Source organism: Pseudoliparis swirei, chromosome 14, assembly GCF_029220125.1.
Source record: "Pseudoliparis swirei isolate HS2019 ecotype Mariana Trench chromosome 14, NWPU_hadal_v1, whole genome shotgun sequence".
NCBI lineage: Eukaryota > Metazoa > Chordata > Actinopteri > Perciformes > Liparidae > Pseudoliparis > Pseudoliparis swirei.
Window position 1 is genome coordinate 10,409,641 of NC_079401.1, and position 19,572 is coordinate 10,429,212.

The 19,572-nt window shown below is 42.8% G+C and overlaps 1 long non-coding RNA gene across 3 annotated transcripts; it reads right to left on the minus strand.

Annotated features, from left to right (window-relative positions):
* Positions 1 to 10,550: 10,550 nt before the first annotated feature.
* Positions 10,551 to 13,594, minus strand: LOC130204543 (uncharacterized). Of its 3 annotated transcripts, none has more exons than XR_008833705.1 (5): positions 13,299 to 13,594; positions 12,464 to 12,488; positions 12,062 to 12,224; positions 11,845 to 11,926; positions 10,551 to 10,866 (listed from the first exon to the last, which is right to left on the minus strand). It is a non-coding gene; the product is annotated as an uncharacterized LOC130204543 (long non-coding RNA). The 3 variants fall into 3 exon arrangements; XR_008833703.1 differs by having other exon boundaries at positions 12,062 to 12,385; XR_008833704.1 differs by having other exon boundaries at positions 11,845 to 11,933; positions 12,062 to 12,385.
* Positions 13,595 to 19,572: the final 5,978 nt, after the last annotated feature.

Consider the following 19,572-nt stretch of genomic DNA (forward strand, 5'->3'; position numbering starts at 1 on the left):
TAACCCTAACCACCCTTTGTCAAGTGAGTGCGTACCACGTCTATACATTCTCACTGCCTATTTTAATACGCTCACATTTTAGACACCGTCAAGCCTCATGAATCAGCTGGGCTGGTTTAAGTCTATCCTTAAAATTAAGAACTCATGAGGTCATATTTAGCTGATGCTATTACACAATACCCATTATTCAGAAAGGATTATACAATACTTGAGTGGCATATAAGCGTCTTTGCAGGTTATATTTAGCGAGTCTACTTGTTGTGCTTTCATATTTTTCTATTATTATTCAGTTATGAACAGGACAAGTTTATTTTAAAGACATAGTCTGGATTTACATGGACACCATACATTTATATATATATATATATATCCAAGTCCAGAATATATACATATATGTATGTATATATACAAATATGTATGTACATATACTTATATATGTATGTATATATGTATATGTGTATATATATATATAGTGTATATATATATATATATATGTGTGTGTGTGTGTGTACAGATTGTAAAGCCCTTTGTGGCAAATTTGTAATTTGTAATATTGGGCTATATAGAATGAACTGAATTGAAAACATATAATATATAATATATATACATATAAATATATATATATAAACACACACATATATATATATACAAATATATACACAAATATATATATGAATTTATATATATATATATATAAATGATATGAAACCCTCATTATAGGCCGTGGACTCTTGCCTCAGCGATGTGGTTGTGTCGTGAGTATTTAGTTGAACTCGATCAATACCGTCAATCTCACACGAGAAGCTTCTGAAACCGTTTCGGCTCCGCCAGCAGAGATAAGTTCTCGGACTATTTTGGCCTTTGTGAATGTCTGTTGTGCTCCGTCAGGGAAAACACCACCTGTGAGCTGAATAGCTAGAAAAGTGGCGCTGCCGTGGTTACGAGTCTCCCCTGGTACTCTCATCCAGGCTTGAAGGATGCTGTATGCAGTCAAAGGGTCTAGAACTCTCCACTAGCCCCGCCTCCGTTCTCCCCATTCACTCTATTGATCCCCTCTGCAACAAGCCAAGCAAATTATATTTTGACTTCAAACTGAAGTGACGGCAGGAAAATTGAAATCTTTAATAGTAATATGTGGTTACTGAGGCGCGGTGGATGTCTCCTTACAATCTCCTGTGACATCTGCAAAAAGCTCTCCCGCCATTAGTAAAGGCAGAGGCAGAAAAATTATTTTCAGGAGACGGGGAAGCGGGGGGGGGGGGGGGGACTTTCTTTCATTAGCAAAATTGTTTGATCCATAATACATGATCCAGCAAACAAGCGTTATACACACACGGAGATGGATATCAATTTCTAGACTAAAACAGCGCGGATGTTCTGGCACCTTTTTAATTGGCGTGTTGTTGATGCTGAGGGTGATGGAGGTGGAGGTGGAGGTGGGCCGGGTGAGGGGTGATGCTGGCGGGTGGTTGAGGGGGGGGGGGGGGGGCGGGGCCGCGGCAGCTGGTCGTGAATACCGACGACTCGACTGGAAGTTAATTAAGCCGACAAACGGCGCCTCATCACTCAGCCGCGGTCCCAGAGCTGTCGTTCAGGCGCGGCGGCCATTACAGAGGAGCATCGATCGTTCAGCCTGCTGTGACCGGCTGCAGCCACAACCGGCAGGGATCTACCCTGGTTAGCCGGAGCCTTAATAAAGGAAAATAAACATCTTCATTGTCAATTTATATATATATATATATATATATAAATTGACAGTGAAGATTTTATATATATGTAAATATATATATATATATATAATATATATGCAGTAAAGCGATGTCGCGGTAATGGGCTCGAGCATCGTCGAGAGAACATCGTCGAGATAACATCGTCGAGAAAACATCGTCTAGAGAACATCGTATAGAAAACATCGTACAGAAAACATCGTCTAGAGAAAATCGTAGAGAAAACATCGCCTAGAGAACATCATCAAGAGAACAACGTCTAGAGAACATCGTATAGAAAACATCGTCTCGAGAACATCATCAAGAGAACAACGTCTAGAGAACAACATCTAGACAACATCGTCTTGACAACATCGTCGAGACAACATCGTCTAGAGAACGTCTAGAGAACATCGTATAGAAAACATCGTTCAGAGAACATCATCGAGAGAACATCGTCTAGAGAACATCGTCGAGAGAACATCGTACAGAAAACATCGCCTAGAGAACATCGTATAGAAAACATCGTCTAGAGAACATCGTATAGAAAACATCGTCTAGAGGACATTGTCTAGAGAACATCGTTTAGAGGACATTGTCTAGAGAACATCGTTTAGAGAACATCGTCAAGAGAACATCGTCTAGAGAACATCGTCTAGAGAACATCGTCTAGAGAACATCGTCTGGAGAACATCGTTTGGAGAACTTCATCTTGAGAACATCGTCTAGAGAACATCGTTTAGAGGACATTGTCTAGAGAACATTGTATAGAGAACATTGTCTAGAGAACATCGTTTAGAGGACATTGTCTAGAGAACATTGTTTAGAGAACATCGTCTAGAGAACATCGTCTAGAGAACATCGTCTAGAGAACATCGTTTAGAGGACATCGTCTAGAGAACATCGTCTAGAGAACATCGTTTAGAGAACATCGTCTAGAGAACATCGTCTCGAAAACATCGTTTAGAGGACATCGTCTAGAGAACATCGTCTAGAGGACATCGTTTAGAGGACATCGTCCAGAGAACATCGTCTAGAGAACATCGTTTAGAGAACATCGTCTAGAGAACATCGTCTCGAGAACATCGTTTAGAGGACATTGTCTAGAGAACATCGTCTAGAGAACATCGTTTAGAGGACATTGTCTAGAGAACATCATCTAGAGAACATCGTTTAGAGAACATCGTCTAGAGAACATCGTCTCGAGAACATCGTTTAGAGGACATTGTCTAGAGAACATCGTCTAGAGAACATCGTTTAGAGGACATTGTCTAGAGAACATCGTCTAGAGAACATCGTTTATAGGACATTGTCTAGGGAACCTCGTATGGTGAACATCGTCTAGAGGACATTGTCTAGAGAACACTGTCTAGAGAACCTTGGATGGTGAACATCGTCTAGAGAACATCGTCTAGAGAACATCGTTTAGAGGACATTGTCTAGAGAACCTTGGATGGTGAACATCGTCTAGAGAACATTGTCTAGAGAACACTGTCTAGAGAACCTTGGATGGTGAACATCGTCTAGAGAACATCGTCTAGAGAACATCGTTTAGAGGACATTGTCTAGAGAACCTTGGATGGTGAACATCGTCTAGAGAACATCGTTTAGAGGACATTTTCTAGAGAACCTTGGATGGTGAACATCGTCTAGAGAACATCGTTTAGAGGACATTGTCTAGGGAACCTTGTATGGTGAACATCGTCTAGAGAACATTGTGTGGAGAACATTGTGTAGAGGTCAGAAGCCTGTGACCTCTTTTCCTCGTTGAATTCATCGCTGGTCGTCGAATGGTAATCGAGGCTGATGTTTGCCTTCTTCCAGCATCGGGACCAATCCGTGAAGGTCTCCGTTTCTGCCCGACAACTCGACCTCAGAGTGTTCAAACTAACAAATACGACAAACTAACAAATACGTTTTAAAAACGCCTTCGTAGTTGGTGTTCTAAAACTCTGGAGTAGTTAGGCGATTCAAAAGAAAGACATACTAATGTGGATGGAGCGTAACATTCACGATGTGACACATGCAGGTCCATATCCTAGAATACAAAAATATGCTGAATATGCTAAAATTGAACTCTGATAACAGTGCATCGTAGAAGCTTCATCTGAGTGTAATATATATATTGTTTATCTGGTCACATGACATCTGTTGTTCATCTGGTCACATGACATATATTGTTTATCTGGTCACATGACATCTATTGTTCATCTAGTCACATGACATCTATTGTTCATCTGGTCACATGACATCTATTGTTCATCTGGTCACGTGACATCTATTGTTCATCTGGTCACATGACATCTATTGTTCATCTGGTCACATGACATCTATTGTTTATCTGGTCACATGTCATCTAGTGTTCATCTGGTCACATGACATCTATTGTTCATCTGGTCACATGTCATCTAGTGTTCATCTGGTCACATGTCATCTAGTGTTCATCTGGTCACATGACATCTATTGTTCATCTAGTCACATGACATCTATTGTTCATCTGGTCACATGTCATCTAGTGTTCATCTGGTCACATGACATCTATTGTTCATCTGGTCACATGTCATCTATTGTTCATCTGGTCACATGTCATCTAGTGTTCATCTGGTCACATGACATCTATTGTTCATCTGGTCACATGTCATCTATTGTTCATCTGGTCACATGACATCTATTGTTCATCTGGTCACATGACATCTATTGTTCATCTGGTCACATGACATCTATTGTTCATCTGGTCACATGTCATCTAGTGTTCATCTGGTCACATGACATCTATTGTTCATCTGGTCACATGTCATCTATTGTTCATCTGGTCACATGTCATCTAGTGTTCATCTGGTCACATGACATCTATTGTTCATCTGGTCACATGTCATCTATTGTTCATCTGGTCACATGACATCTATTGTTCATCTAGTCACATGACATATCGTTCCGTCCATCCTGGATAGAAATCCTCCTCTGTTCCTCTGCTGAAGGTCTGAGTTGTTCCTGATCCGATGTGAGGTCAAAGGTCAGGGACTGTAGAATGAATAACATGCCATCAGAAAATCATCTGCCGGGATGATGGATGGAAGGAAGGATGGGTGAATATTCCCAAAGCATGCATCATTTCTTGTACAGCGACTTAGTATCAGTTACGAGTACCGGAACCCAAAAGCACGACACAGCTGGACCAGGAAGGTTTAGTTCATACTTTAAGATCCAAACCAATACACAGAGATATAGCTAAAAGCTCATTTTCATCTGAATCAGAATCAGAATCAGAATCAGAATCAGAAACAGTTTTATTGCCAGGAATGTTTTCACAAACAAACGAGGAATTTTTTTTGGTGGAAGGTGCAACATTTGGACATGACAAACAAACAACAATCAACACGACAGAAAGACAACAAATAATGTGAAGTGTTTGGGTGTGTGCTTCAAGTGGTGTGTTTTAGTTAAAGTGCATGTTAAAGTGACGTGTGTGGAGGAGGGAAGAAGAAGGAGGAGGAGGAGGAGGAGGAGGAGGAAGAGGAAGGAGCGGGAAGAAGGAGGAAGAAGAGGTGGTAGTCCTGGGGGTGACAGTCAGTCAGTCCGGGTTCCATTGATGAGCCCGACTGAAACTTTTGGTGTGGCGGGTGGTCTTTGTCCTGATGGACGCAGCCTCCTCCCGAGGGAGGGACTCGAACAGAGAGTGTCCAGGGTGGGAGGAGTCAGCGACAATCTTTCTGGCCCGCTTCAGTGACCTGGAAGTGAACAGGACCTGGAGGAAGGCAGATTGCAGCCGATAACCCTCTCGGCCGAGCGGATGATGCTCTGCAGCCTGCGCTTGTCTTTGGCTGTGGCTGCAGGGTGCCAGACGGTGATGGAGGAGCAGATGATGGACTCAACGATGGCCGTGTAGAATTGTACCATCATTCTCCCTGGCAGGTTGAATTTCCTCAGCTGCCTCAGGAAGAACATCCTCTGCTGGGCCTTCTTGGTGATGGAGCGGATGTTCAGCTCCCACTTGAGGTCCTGGGAGATGATGGAGCCCAGGAAGCGGTAGGACTCCACAGCGTCGACGGGGGAGTCCCACAGGATGAGAGGGGCGGGTGGGGCTGCATTCCTCCTGAAATCCACAACCATCTCCACTGTCTTTAGAGCGTTGAGCTCCAGGTTGTTCTGGCTGCACCAGGTCACCAGGTGGTCAGTCTCCCACCTGTCCCACCAGAGATGAGTCCAATGAGGGTGGTGTCATCCGCGAACTTTAGGAGCTTGACGGACTGGTGACTGGAGGTGCAGCTGTTGGTGTACAGGGTGAACAGCAGAGGGAGAACACAGCCTTGGGGAACCCGTGCTGGTGGTCCGGGAGCCTGAGACGTGTTTCCCAGCCTCACGTGCTGCTTCCTGTCGGTCAGGAAGTCTGTGATCCTCCTGCAGGTAGTCTCCAGCACGTGCAGCTGGGAGAGCTTGTCCTGCAGCAGGGACGGGATGATTGTATTGAAAGCAGAGCTGAAGTCCACAAACAGGATCCTGGCGTAGGTTCCTGGGGAGTCCAGATGCTGGAGGATGTAGTGAAGGGCCATGTTGACTGCATCGTCTACAGACCTGTTGGCTCTGTAGGCGAACTGCAGGGGGTCCAGGAGTGGGTCGGTGATGGTCTTGAGGTGTGACAGGACCAAGCGTTCAAAGGACTTCATGACCACAGAGGTCAGGGCGATGGGCCTGTAGTCATTGAGTCCTGTGATCTTGGGTTTTTTGGGGACGGGGATGATGGTGGAGGCCTTGAAGCAGGCTGGAACGTGGCATGTCTCCAGGAGGTGTTGAAGATGTCGCTGGACTCTGGAGACAGCTGTGCAGCACAGGGCTTCAGGGTGGAGGGGAGACGGAGTCCGGGCCCGCTGCGGGTTCTGCTTTTGAACAGCCTATTGACGTCTCTCTCCAGGATGACGAGGGCCGTCGCTGAGTTGATGGAGGGTGCTCCAGAGGTGTGAGCCCCTGATGGGCTCAGGGAGGGTGGGCTGATGGTCTGTGGCTTGTTGATGGGGCTGTGGGGGATGGTCTCAGGACTGCTCCATTGTCTTTCAAAGCGGCAGTAGAACTCATTTAGCTGTCTGCCAGAAGCACATTGTTCATGGATGGCCCTGATTTGGGCTTGTAGTTGGTGATCTGCCTGAGCCCTCTCCAGACAGAAGCAGAGTCGTTTGCTGAGAGCTGCTGTTGCAGTTTCTCAGAGTACAGACGTTTAGCATCTCTCACCGCCTTGCTAAACCTGTATTTGGACTCTGTGTACAGGTCCTTGTCCCCACTACTGAATGCCTGGTCCTTCTGCAGTCTTAGCTTCCTGAGCTCCGCTGTGAACCAGGGTTTGTCGTTGTTATAACTCACCCTGGAGCTGGATGGAATACAGCTGTCCTCACAGAAGCTGATGTAGGAAGTTACAGCCTCTGTGTACTCATCCAGGCTGTTGGTAGCAGTCCTGAAGACATCCCAGTCAGTACAGTCCAAGCACGCCCGAGATCCTCCAGAGCCTCACTGGTCCACTTCTTGAACTTCCTCACCACAGGTTTGCAGAGCTTTAGTCTCTGCCTGTATGAGGGAATCAGATGAACCATGACGTGGTCAGAGTTTCCCAGTGCAGCTCGAGGGACGGCGTGATAGGCCCTGCTGATTGTTGTGTAGCAGTGGTCCAGAATGCTCTTCTCTAGTAGGGCATTTAATTAACTGTCTATATTTAGGGAGTTCGTGGCTGAGGTTTCCTTTGTTAAAATCCCGAGTACAATAACTAAAGAGTCCGGGAAGGTCCGCCCACACACCGTATCTGTTCGGCGAGGGTCCGCTGTGCCTCGCATGTAAACTCCGCCAGGATGAATGAAGCGAACTCACGTGGGGAGTAGAAGGGTTTGCAGTGAATGATAAAGATTCCAGGTCCGCGAACAGTGCTGTAGGATCACCGTTACGTCGTTGCACCAGCCGTTGTTGAGGTAAAAGCAGATTCCTCCACCCTTTGCTTTTCCGGAGAGCTCTGTGTCCCGTCCGCCGGAACAGCTGGAAGCCAGCGAGCTGGAGCGCAGAATCTGTATCGATCCACTAAGCCATGATTCAGTGAAACACAGGGCGGAGGATGAGGAGAAGTCTCTGTCTCTCCCACCAGCAGCTGGAGTTCGTCCAGTTTGTTGCACAGTGAGCGGACGTTGAGAAATATGCCCGCAGCGCTGTACGAGATCCCCGCTCCGTTTCCAAGCGCCCTGAGCGTTCCCTCTCCTTTCACCGCGTGGGCGAAGGTGAGCACACCTTTTACAAAAATGTCCAGTAACTCCACAAAAGTTAAAAACGTTGGAAATAAATCCGCTGGAGTTGTTCCCCTGATGTTCATGAGCTCTTCTCTGGTGAAAGAGCTCTGGGAATCACAGCAGAAAACAGTATTTAAAACGAAAACAACAAAAAACATCGCGCACCAACACACCGAGGCGGCCGTCCGCGGCGCCATCTGGAGTTCACGGTCAGATGAACAATAATAAAGCAGCATATATTACATACAATAAACATCATACCACACTGTTCACCGTATGAAGTCACATGATGAAGCTCGTATTTACAAAACAGATGCAACTTTTACATGAAGGATTGTCTTTTTTAACCACCGTTTAAGCATCATATAAAAGGAGTATTATAATTTTTTTTTTTTTTACAAATTACATTCATGATATTAATGTTGTCCCTCTTCCAATATATGTATGTATATATATATAAAATATATATATATATATACACATTATTCTATCTTATGTACTTTATTGTCAACCTATAGGCCATGATGCATAAATCATAAGGTTTTTTGAATGCTTTTTATTGGCTATGAACCATGAATGAAAAGCTGCTGAAAAGATATTCTGGGACTATATTGTTTATGTATATTTGTTCCTCTTATTAAAAACCAGAGCTGCCTCGTCCTCATACAGGGAAAATAATATTCTGCTGCCTTTCATGTGCGACGTGTGGAGTCCAAGTCGTGCATAATCAAGTGCACTCTAATAATGTTTGAATGGTTGAAAAATAACGAAGCAACAGCTGCATGAAAACATATAATAACGCTAGAAATAGTGGTGAAGCCGAAGAAATGCATGGCAATAATGTAAAGCTGTCAATATTATGGTCTGTTTAGGTGGATGTGCATCTTTACTGCCTGAACTATGATATTAGTCAACCACCAGCTGGTAGCCAGTAAAGAGAAGAACACATAAACAGCTCCAGGTAAATCTATCTATATATCTATATATACATGTATATATGTATATATATATATATATATATTCTGCGGCTGTGTGTTGTGAGCCCGTGTCTGGAGGCAGAGGAGTGCGTCCCCCTCTGATGGAACACAGCATGGAGGACGTTGAGGTCAGAGCCACATGATGGTTCGCCCGCCGCTCCGTCGCCTGATGGAACAGAACGGATGATTTATGGCTCAGGGAGTGGTGCCTTCACTGGCCCCGGGAGACAGACACAATGAGGTTAGTCACCACAACTGAAGGGTCAGACAAACAAATCCAATCACGACCTTCCTCCCCCTGCAGGTGGTTTGAATCCCGCTGGACTACAGAGGTCTCTCATCCCTCCGCGCTTCTTTACCGCCACATAGATATAGGCCACGCCTCTTTACCGCGACATATATATAGGCCACGCCTCTTTACCAGGACACAGATGTAGGCCACGCCTGTTTATCAGGATACAGGTGTAGGCCACGCGTCTTCACCAGGTAACAGGTGTAGGCTACGCCTCTTTACCAGGTCACAGGTGTAGGCCACGCCTCTTAACATGACACAGACTTAGGCCTGTCAATATGTAGGTTTCACAGACACAATGTTCTGAGCACGAAGTTCTTTGGTCTGCATGGAACATAAATACAAGTTTTTAAAAAAAGGTACAATCCATGAGTTATGGAAGACAATGTGTCGTTTTACCAGCAAACCTTTAGAATGTAAATCGTGTTCCAATTTAAGCCATTTGTAACCAATGGCTTAATTGACAAATCAACGTGTCATGTACTAATACACTGTAAAATGTAATAAGTTAACTTTACTTGAAAAAGGTGAGGAAACCGATTGCCTCAAATTTTCTAAGTAAAGTAGCTCAATAATTTTAAGTTCTTAAAACTAAAAATAAATGAGTTTCGGCAACTGATGTAATTGGAGTAAACATAAGTTAAGTCAACTCATAATATGTCAGTTCAGACAACTTAAAAGATACGAGTGAAGGTAACTTAAAAAACTTTAAGTATGTAATAAGTTGACTTTACTTGAAAAAGGTGAGGAAACCGATTGCCTCAACATTTCTAAGTAAAGTAGCTCAATAATTTTAAGTTCTTAAAGCTAAAAGAAACTAAGTTTAGGCAACTCATGTAATTGCAGTAAACATTAGTATAGTTAACTTAACAATTATTAGTTACTAGGTTAACTTAAAAAAGACAACTTAAAAGATCCAAGTTATATTAAGTAAACATTACTAATAAGAACTAGTTAACTTTACTAGTCAATGAGATCCCATTACTTAGAAATAGTGAGGAAACCGATTGCCTTAAAATGATCAAGTAAGCTGAACTAAAAACTGTAAGTTGTTGAAACAAAAGAAGGAGAACAGTTACAATGGAAGACAACGTTTATTTAGAAGAAGAACACATGTTTTAAAACTCAAACAACATGCTTAAAACGCTGAACATGTTGCCAGATTAGGTTTTGTAACGCAGAAATATGATGAACACAGCGTTTTCGGCATTTGCTAAATTTCACGACAGAAAAACAACAAAAACAGACATTTTCTATAAAAGAGTTCTATTGGAGATAGAAGGGTGAAGTTCTCGGGCCTGACTGCAGATCATGAAGACAGTCCCTTATGGCATCAGTAGATTTTTGAGTGATTGTATTTTAGGGTTTTTGGTCCAAGTGAGAAGCACTCTATGAATAAATTCAGAAGGTGTTCCTCACTCGTTGAGGATACTCCAAATTCAGGGGTAAATAAGTCCGAAGAGTAGCCACACGGCACGGGGAAGAGTATCACGGTCACCCATCACGACTGTTCCTCCCAAAACAACGGCAGTAGCTGTAGACTCCAGGTCCAGCGAGTGAGGAGGCCACGATGTCTTCAGCACCGTCAGGGTCCCAATGGAGGCGTGGGACACGTCCAGAAGGTCATCAGAGTCCTAATAACAAGAGCAGCATAAAAAACACAATTACATGTCAAATTTCACGTTGCATTTCTATGGTAGAACACACAATGGTTACTTGGATTCTGATATTTGATAATCAAGTGAAAGATGCTCAGGAGTGAGTGCGATGATTAATTCATTGATCATGTGATTCACTGAATGATTGCAAAAGCTAACAATAAAGAATATGAATTATCATATTTACAAATAGGGATATTTGAATGGAACAACAATAATAGAGCAAATGTAAACAACAGAATGTAGAAGGGCCTGAGAACAGGTGGATGCAGTTGCATCACAACACACCCCGATCAGGACCCGTTGGTGGCTTCTGCTGTCTTTCCATGGGGTCAAGTCGAAGCTTCACGCCTTCCTAAACTCACACCTTCAATAAAGAAAGACCAAAGTTTAATACGTGGGCAACCAACCATATTCGTGGTAAACATCCACATTTCTTTGTCACTGCTGCTTCTGGGAAATGTGCTCCTACCACAGGAGGCTGAACAGGTACCTACCATCTTCAGCCGTCACACCTGCATCATATTGGCTGCTCCTGAACCTCCTGTGGCAGGAGAGCGAGCATATTGCCCAAAAGCAACAAAGAAATAGCGATAATGTTACAAGTGAAAACCCTTTTTTGGTAACAGGAGATATTAGTAGAACCCCTCTACCATCATGCAGACATGTGAAGGTGTACAGATGCCCATTTAGGTGTGATATGATTTGTAATTTTTTATTTTGAAGGCCTTTGGGTTTTGAATGGGGCGACTAGAGAGCTGCAACTGGACCCGACTGGAAAGACGGGAGATCCCACTAAATGGGGCCCCAATCAGGGATAAGTGAATCAAAAAGTATAGAAGCACTGATTGGAAGAGAAGTAGCCAATACCAAAAGATTAACAGGCAGAACACATGAGATATATTGGGCATCCTGTGGTGTGGAATTAAATAATTTTGACAAAAGTCTACTTACAAATTCTTGAAGAAGTCTGCGTTGTCATCTCCAAGGATGACGGGAGAGCCACGGAGGACTGCTGTTCACCTCCCAGTCACATCTGTGCTCTAAAAAAATATTTTAAACACACACAATTCACAAGTGTTAAAGGACAATCATTTGACAGCTCTGCATGCAATGCTGTGACACTACTTTATTAACCACATAAAGAAAAATGACTGCTTGAGAAACTTACCCCAGGTGTGACTTGTTGCAGATATTCAAGTTTCTGTCCGACACTTTCCCCCTCTGGGTTTTGAACTTCTCCAGGAAGCGAGGAGTGTATTTGTCGAGATCTTTGAAGAACTCTGATTGCAACTCAGATTTTTGCTTGATAAGCGACAGAACTCAGCCATAATCTAACGGAAAGAGAAATAAATTAATATTTAGTCATATTAGACCTACAGTAAACACATTACAACATACTACATCACACTGGGCAGAAAACTAGTGGCTTCTAGATTGAACAGATTACATCAGCTCCCCTCATCGTTCCTTCATGGTCGTCACAGGAGACACTCTGTGTGAAGACATGGACTCAATCTGGCAATGCTTCCATGTGTTATGCAGTGTGTAGAAGAAAATAAGCAATACTTACAATTCATTGCCAGGTTTTTCAAAGCCTACAAAAGAAACAACAAAAGCAATTAGTCAAACTGCAAATAACCCCTCGTCAAGATGCATTTTACGGCTAAAAGCCATCAGTTTAATGGAAGATTTCACAGACAAATATGATTACAAATGCTTATCCTAGATATAGATAGATAGATAGATTGAAGTCATAAATAGTCTGTAGGGAGGTTGGCAGGGAGCTTAGTTTCAAACTTGCTATTGGTTATAATGGATGTCATTTCCATTAAATATCACAAAATAAGAAATGATGTTCAAGTAAAAAATAAAAAAACGTTGTACCACATTCGCTGTGGCCGAGAAGTTCTCCATCATACGGTTGTGGTTGAATTATTCCTCGTTACTGTAGTGTTATGGAATAATAGGGTTTTGAGCCCGTTGTATCTCCAAGTATCTTTATTAGCTTAACCATACATAACACCGTGACTGACTGGATTCGGGTAACTCCAAGAGCGGACTGCCGACTACACGCCCCCCCTCTGATCACACATGCCTTCGTATCACTCCGCATGTCTATAAAGTAGGACCATTACATTAGTTACATTCAACCTAACATTGCATTCACTCTTAACTCAGTGACAGTAGCGCTGTGTGACTCCCGTAGTGCTGCGTTAATGCACACGAGTGAGACAGCCACGACGATGTCCGCCATTAACATTGTGACTCGTTTGTTTTGACGGTCTAGCTAGCTTACATTAAACGCTTCGTAAAGTTAACATTCAACTACGAACAATATGGCGAAGATACGACGATGTTTACTAAGGACATGAACGGCAAAACGTTATTGAGACGCTGAAACTTACCTGAAAGTAACTCGCACACCTGCACTGCCTTCTCGCTGCCGCCAATCCGTCTCGGGCAAAGAACGTCTTCAGTGGTCGACTGCGCATGCGTATTCGAGCCGAGTGCTGCCGAGTGCACCCGAGTTTCTTCCGAGTCCGCCTCACTCATTTTTTTAAAGTAAAGCTTACTTGAGATAATAAGTTTAATAACTTTACTCACCAAAAAGTGTTCTTTACTAAGTTTCTTAAAGTAAGGTCAACAAAGTAAGCAGAAATGAGTAAAGCTCACTAATTTTTTTAACTCAACTTTACTATTACATTTTACAGTGTAGTTCACACATGATTATAATACCATTCATCAAGTGTGCAGTTGTAAACATTCCATTAGTTGTTAGAAAATGGCTTTTGGAACAGAAGAAATGTCCATTGGATAAATTCCTCCTGATAAATTGTCGGCCTCAAAAGGACAGAGCAACAGTGCTGCAGAAGGAGGATTTTCAGCATCATGGCAACCCAAGTGTTGTTCTTATAAATAGGAGCTAGATCCTCCTGTGGAAAAGCTCTCCAAAAGATTTTAGAACAGAACGGCAGGGGTTCCCCCGTCCAGCAAGGACCTCAGTGACGTCCAATAATGTGTCGAGTCATGGGCGGTGCCTAGAGGCGGTCCGGAGGGGCGTTCCACGATCAGAAGGTTTATTTGTCCTAGGTAATCCCTTTCAATCAAAAATCTAAAAAGTCCATCAAGAAACATTAAGTGTCTTGGAGGAGAAAGTGGTTCATTTAAAAAAAGCACATCAGCAGGGCCATGCTAGGAGGCCGTAAAGAGAGGAGAGAGGTGCTCAATGTATCCTAAACGTCCATAAGGAGAGGAGAGGAGAGAGGTGCTCAGTGTATCCTAAACGTCCACAAGGAGAGAGGAGCTCAGTGTATCCTAAGCGTCCATAAGGGGAGAGGAGAGGAGAGAGGAGCTCAGTGTATCCTAAACGTCCATAAGGAGAGAGGAGAGGAGAGAGGTGCTCAGTGTATCCTAAGCGTCCAAAAGGAGAGAGGAGAGGAGAGAGGTGCTCAGTGTATCCTAAGCGTCCATAAGGAGAGAGGAGAGGAGAGAGGTGCTCAGTGTATCCTAAGCGTCCATAAGGAGAGAGGAGAGAGGTGCTCAGTGTATCCTAAGCGTCCATAAGGAGAGAGGAGAGAGGTGCTCAGTGTATCCTAAGCGTCCATAAGGAGAGAGGAGAGAGGTGCTCAGTGTATCCTAAGCGTCCATAAGGAGAGAGGAGAGGAGAGGTGCTCAGTGTATCCTAAGCGTCCATAAGGAGAGAGGAGAGAGGTGCTCAGTGTATCCTAAGCGTCCATAAGGAGAGAGGAGAGGAGAGAGGTGCTCAGTGTATCCTAAGCGTCCATAAGGAGAGAGGAGAGGAGAGAGGTGCTCAGTGTATCCTAAGCGTCCATAAGGAGAGAGGAGAGGAGAGAGGTGCTCAGTGTATCCTAAGCGTCCCCCTCAGCCTCTCAGCCTCTCAGCCTCTAGCAGCATCTCCAGGTCTGGACCAGGTGAAACTGGTTCAGGTCTAACTATAAGACTATAAAGAGGAAAGTCTTCAGTCTACATGAGGGGGCGGAGTCTCCAGGACTGAAGGTGGAGCTGGTTCCATAAAAGAGGAGGAGCTTGATAACTAAAGGCTCTGGCTCCTCCTACTTTAAGACTCTAGGAACTACAAGTAGCCCCGTGTTTAGTGAGCGCAGCTCTCTAGTGGGGCAATATGGTACTACAAACTCCTTAAGATATGATGGAGCATCACCAATCAAGACTTTGTAGGTTAAGAAAATGAGTTTAAATGTGTATATATTAAAGACGTTTTGCCTTTAATTGGCGGCTCTCTATTAGATATTATCAATGTGTCTCTGCTAACAGGCCACGTACCACACTCCTTCAAGGTGGCTGTTATTAAACCTCTCCTGAAGAAGCCCACTCTGGATCCAGAGGTATTGGCTAACTACAGACCGATCTCTAACCTCCCCTTCCTCTCCAAGATCCTTGAGAAAGTGGTCGCAAATCAGTTGTGCGACTTTCTACATCATAATAGTTTATTTGAGAAATTTCAATCAGGATTTAGAAAACACCACAGCACCGAGACGGCACTGGTGAAAATTACAAATGACCTCTTAATGGCAGCAGATAAAGGACTCCTCTCTGTCCTGGTCTTGTTAGACCTTAGTGCTGCATTCGACACCATTGACCATGACATCCTGTTACAGAGACTGGAGCAGTCGATTGGCATTTCAGGCACGGCACTAATTTGGTTTAAATCCTATTTATCAGATCGATCTCAGTTTGTATTTGTAAACGATGACGCCTCGATAACCACCAACGTTAATCACGGAGTTCCACAAGGTTCTGTGCTTGGACCAATTTTATTTACCTTATACATGCTTCCTTTGGGCAATATTATCAGGAAACACTCCATAAACTTTCATTGTTATGCAGATGACACTCAACTATATTTATCGATAAAACCAGAGGAGAGCAACCAACTCTGTAAAATTCAAGCATGTCTTAAAGACATAAAACATGGATGACCTGCAACTTCTTGATGTTAAACTCAGACAAAACCAAGTAATTTTAATCGCCCTGAGCACCTCAGAGATCAATTATCTGGTGATGTGGATTCTGTAGACGGCATTGCCCTGGCATCCAACACCACTGTAAAGAATCTTGGCGTTATCTTTGATCGCGACTTGTCCTTTAACTCCCACGTAAAGCAAATCTCAAGGACTGCATTCTTTCATCTACGTAATATTTCAAAAATCAGGCACATCTTGTCTCAAAAGATGCAGAAAAATTGGTTCACGCGTTCGTTACTTCGAGACTGGATTACTGCAACTCCTTATTAGCAGGCTGCTCTAATAAATCTCTTAGGTCCCTCCAGTTGATCCAGAATGCTGCAGCTCGTGTTCTCACTAAAACTAAGAAAAGAGATCACATCACTCCTGCACTAGCTGCTCTGCACTGGCTCCCAGTAAAATCAAGAATCACTTTTAAAATTCTTCTCTTAACCTACAAAGCCTTGATTGGTGATGCTCCATCATATCTTAAGGAGCTTGTCGTACCATATTGCCCCACTAGAGAGCTACGCTCACTAAATGCGGGACTACTTGTAGTTCCTAGAGTCTTAAAAGTAGAATGGGAGCCAGAGCCTTTAGTTATCAAGCTCCTCTTTATGGAACCAGCTTCCAATTTCAGTCCGGGAGGCAGACACAGTCACCTCGTTAAGAGTAGACTTAAGACCTTCCTCTTTGACAGAGCTTATAGTTAGGGCTGAATCAGGTTTGCCCTGGTCCAGCCCCTTGATATGCTGCTATAGGCTTATAGCTGCCGGGGACGTTTTAGGATGCACTGAGTACCTATCTCCTCTTTTCTTCTCTCCTTAAGGATGAATTTTCATCTCTCAATCACACGTTACTAACTCTGCTTTCTCCCCGGAAGTCCTTTTGACTTTACGCCTCATGGGGTCATCGGACCCTATGAGACGGCATAGATCCTATCTGCCTGATGGATCGTCTGGGTCGTGGAATTCCTGCTCATGACTACGCCACTGTCCTGTTGAGACTCCGCCCCCTCCTCCCCACCGCCATCTGCCTGATGGATCGTGGAGGTCTCCATCGTGGAATATGCCTACTATGAACTATTCATACACTCTGTCATATTTATTGAATGTATTTTAACTCTAAATCTGTCCTTCTGTACACATTACATCTATTGCATCTGTCCATCCTAGGAGAGGGATCCTCCTCTGTTGCTCTCCTCCAGGTTTCTTCCTTTTTCCCCTGAAGGGTTATTTGGGAGTTTTTCCTGGTCCGATGTGAGGTTTTGGGGCAGGGATGTCTATGTGTACAGATTGTAAAGCACTCCGAGACAAATTTGTAATTTGTGAAATTGGGCTATACAAATAAACTGAATTGAATTGAATATATATACTGTATATATATATATACACATACTTATATATTTATATATATATATACATATATATACACATATTTATATATATATACATATATATACACATATTTATATAAATATTCATATAAATACACATATCTATGAATACATATATATTAATATATATACATATATATGCAGGGGTGCACATAACTGGTACTCAGGTACGCATGCGCAAAGATAATCAACAATGCATAATGCCACTTGTGTTACTTCCCTGAGTGATATTTAGTTATTGCAGGATTGTTGTTTGTAATGTCAATTAAAAATGGGTTTATTGCTCTCCTTCCACACGTTCTCTATGTTTTTATGTTGCTATATTTACATGTAGCTCGGTAACGATCAACCACTCAGGAAGCCTGCGGCAACGACGTCGTTTCAAGACCCCCAAAAACATCTATCATTCATTGTGTTGTTTCTCTGCCACCGCGCAGCTGGAGCCGGGTTATTATTCATGATGTCATTATTATTATTGTGTAGTCCAATCACCTGCTGAGCCTGTGACCTCTGGAACCTTATGGTCGCTTACCGTGTGCCTCTCGTCTGCAGTGGAGCATCATGGGAACTCGAAGGTCTGCTTCCTCAAAGGCTTCATGTTAACTCAGCGGTCCACTGGGGAGAAGCATCCTCGTCTTCGTCGTTACGATAACATTGAAATGGAACTGGAAAACATTCCACATGACCAATAGAACGCCTATTAATGTGGCAGCAAATGCCTTGTTTTGGATATGATATTCAACAGTATGAACACAGGTATGAATCATATAAGGGCCACACAGTTATGAATCATATAAGGGCCACACAGTTATGAATCATATAAGGGCCACACAGTTATGAATCATATAAGGGCCACACAGTTATGAATCATATAAGGGAAACACAGTTATGAATCATATAAGGGCCACACAGTTATGAATCATATAAGGGCCACACAGTTATGAATCATATACGGGCCACACAGTTATGAATCATATAAGGGCCACACAGTTATGAATCATATAAGGGCCACACAGTTATGAATCATATAAGGGCCACACAGTTATGAATCATATAAGGGCCACACAGTTATGAATCATATACGGGCGACACAGTTATGAATCATATAAGGGCCACACAGTTATGAATCATATAAGGGCCACACAGTTATGAATCATATAAGGGCCACACAGTTATGAATCATATAAGGGCCACACAGTTATGAATCATATAAGGGCCACACAGTTATGAATCATATAAGGGCCACACAGTTATGAATCATATACGGGCGACACAGTTATGAATCATATAAGGGCCACACAGTTATGAATCATATAAGGGCCACACAGTTATGAATCTTATAAGGGAAACACAGTTATGAATCATATAAGGGCCACACAGTTATGAATCATATAAGGGCCACACAGTTATGAATCTTATAAGGGAAACACAGTTATGAATCATAGAAGGGAAACACAGTTATGAATCATATAAGGGAAACACAGTTATGAATCATATAAGGGCCACACAGTTATGAATCATATAAGGGCCACACAGTTATGAATCATATAAGGGCCACACAGTTATGAATCATATAAGGGAAACACAGTTATGGGTCATATAAGGGCCACACAGTTATGAATCATATAAGGGCCACACAGTTATGAATCATATAAGGGAAACACAGTTATGAATCATATAAGGGCAACACAGTTATGAATCATATAAGGGCCACACAGTTATGAATCATAGAAGGGCCACACAGTTATGAATCATATACGGGCCACACAGTTATGAATCATATAAGGGAAACACAGTTATGAATCATATAAGGGCCACACAGTTATGAATCATAGAAGGGCCACACAGTTATGAATCATATAAGGGAAACACAGTTATGAATCATATAAGGGCCACACAGTTATGAATCATAGAAGGGCCACACAGTGATGAATCATATAAGGGAAACACAGTTATGAATCATATAAGGGAAACACAGTTATGGATCATATAAGGGCCACACAGTTATGAATCATAGAAGGGCCACACAGTTATGAATCATATAAGGGAAACACAGTTATGAATCATATAAGGGCCACACAGTTATGAATCATAGAAGGGAAACACAGTTATGAATCATATAAGGGAAACACAGTTATGAATCATATAAGGGCCACACAGTTATGAATCATATAAGGGAAACACAGTTATGAATCATATAAGGGAAACACAGTTATGAATCATATAAGGGCCACACAGTTATGAATCATATAATGGAAACACAGTTATGAATCATATAAGGGCAACACAGTTATGGATCAT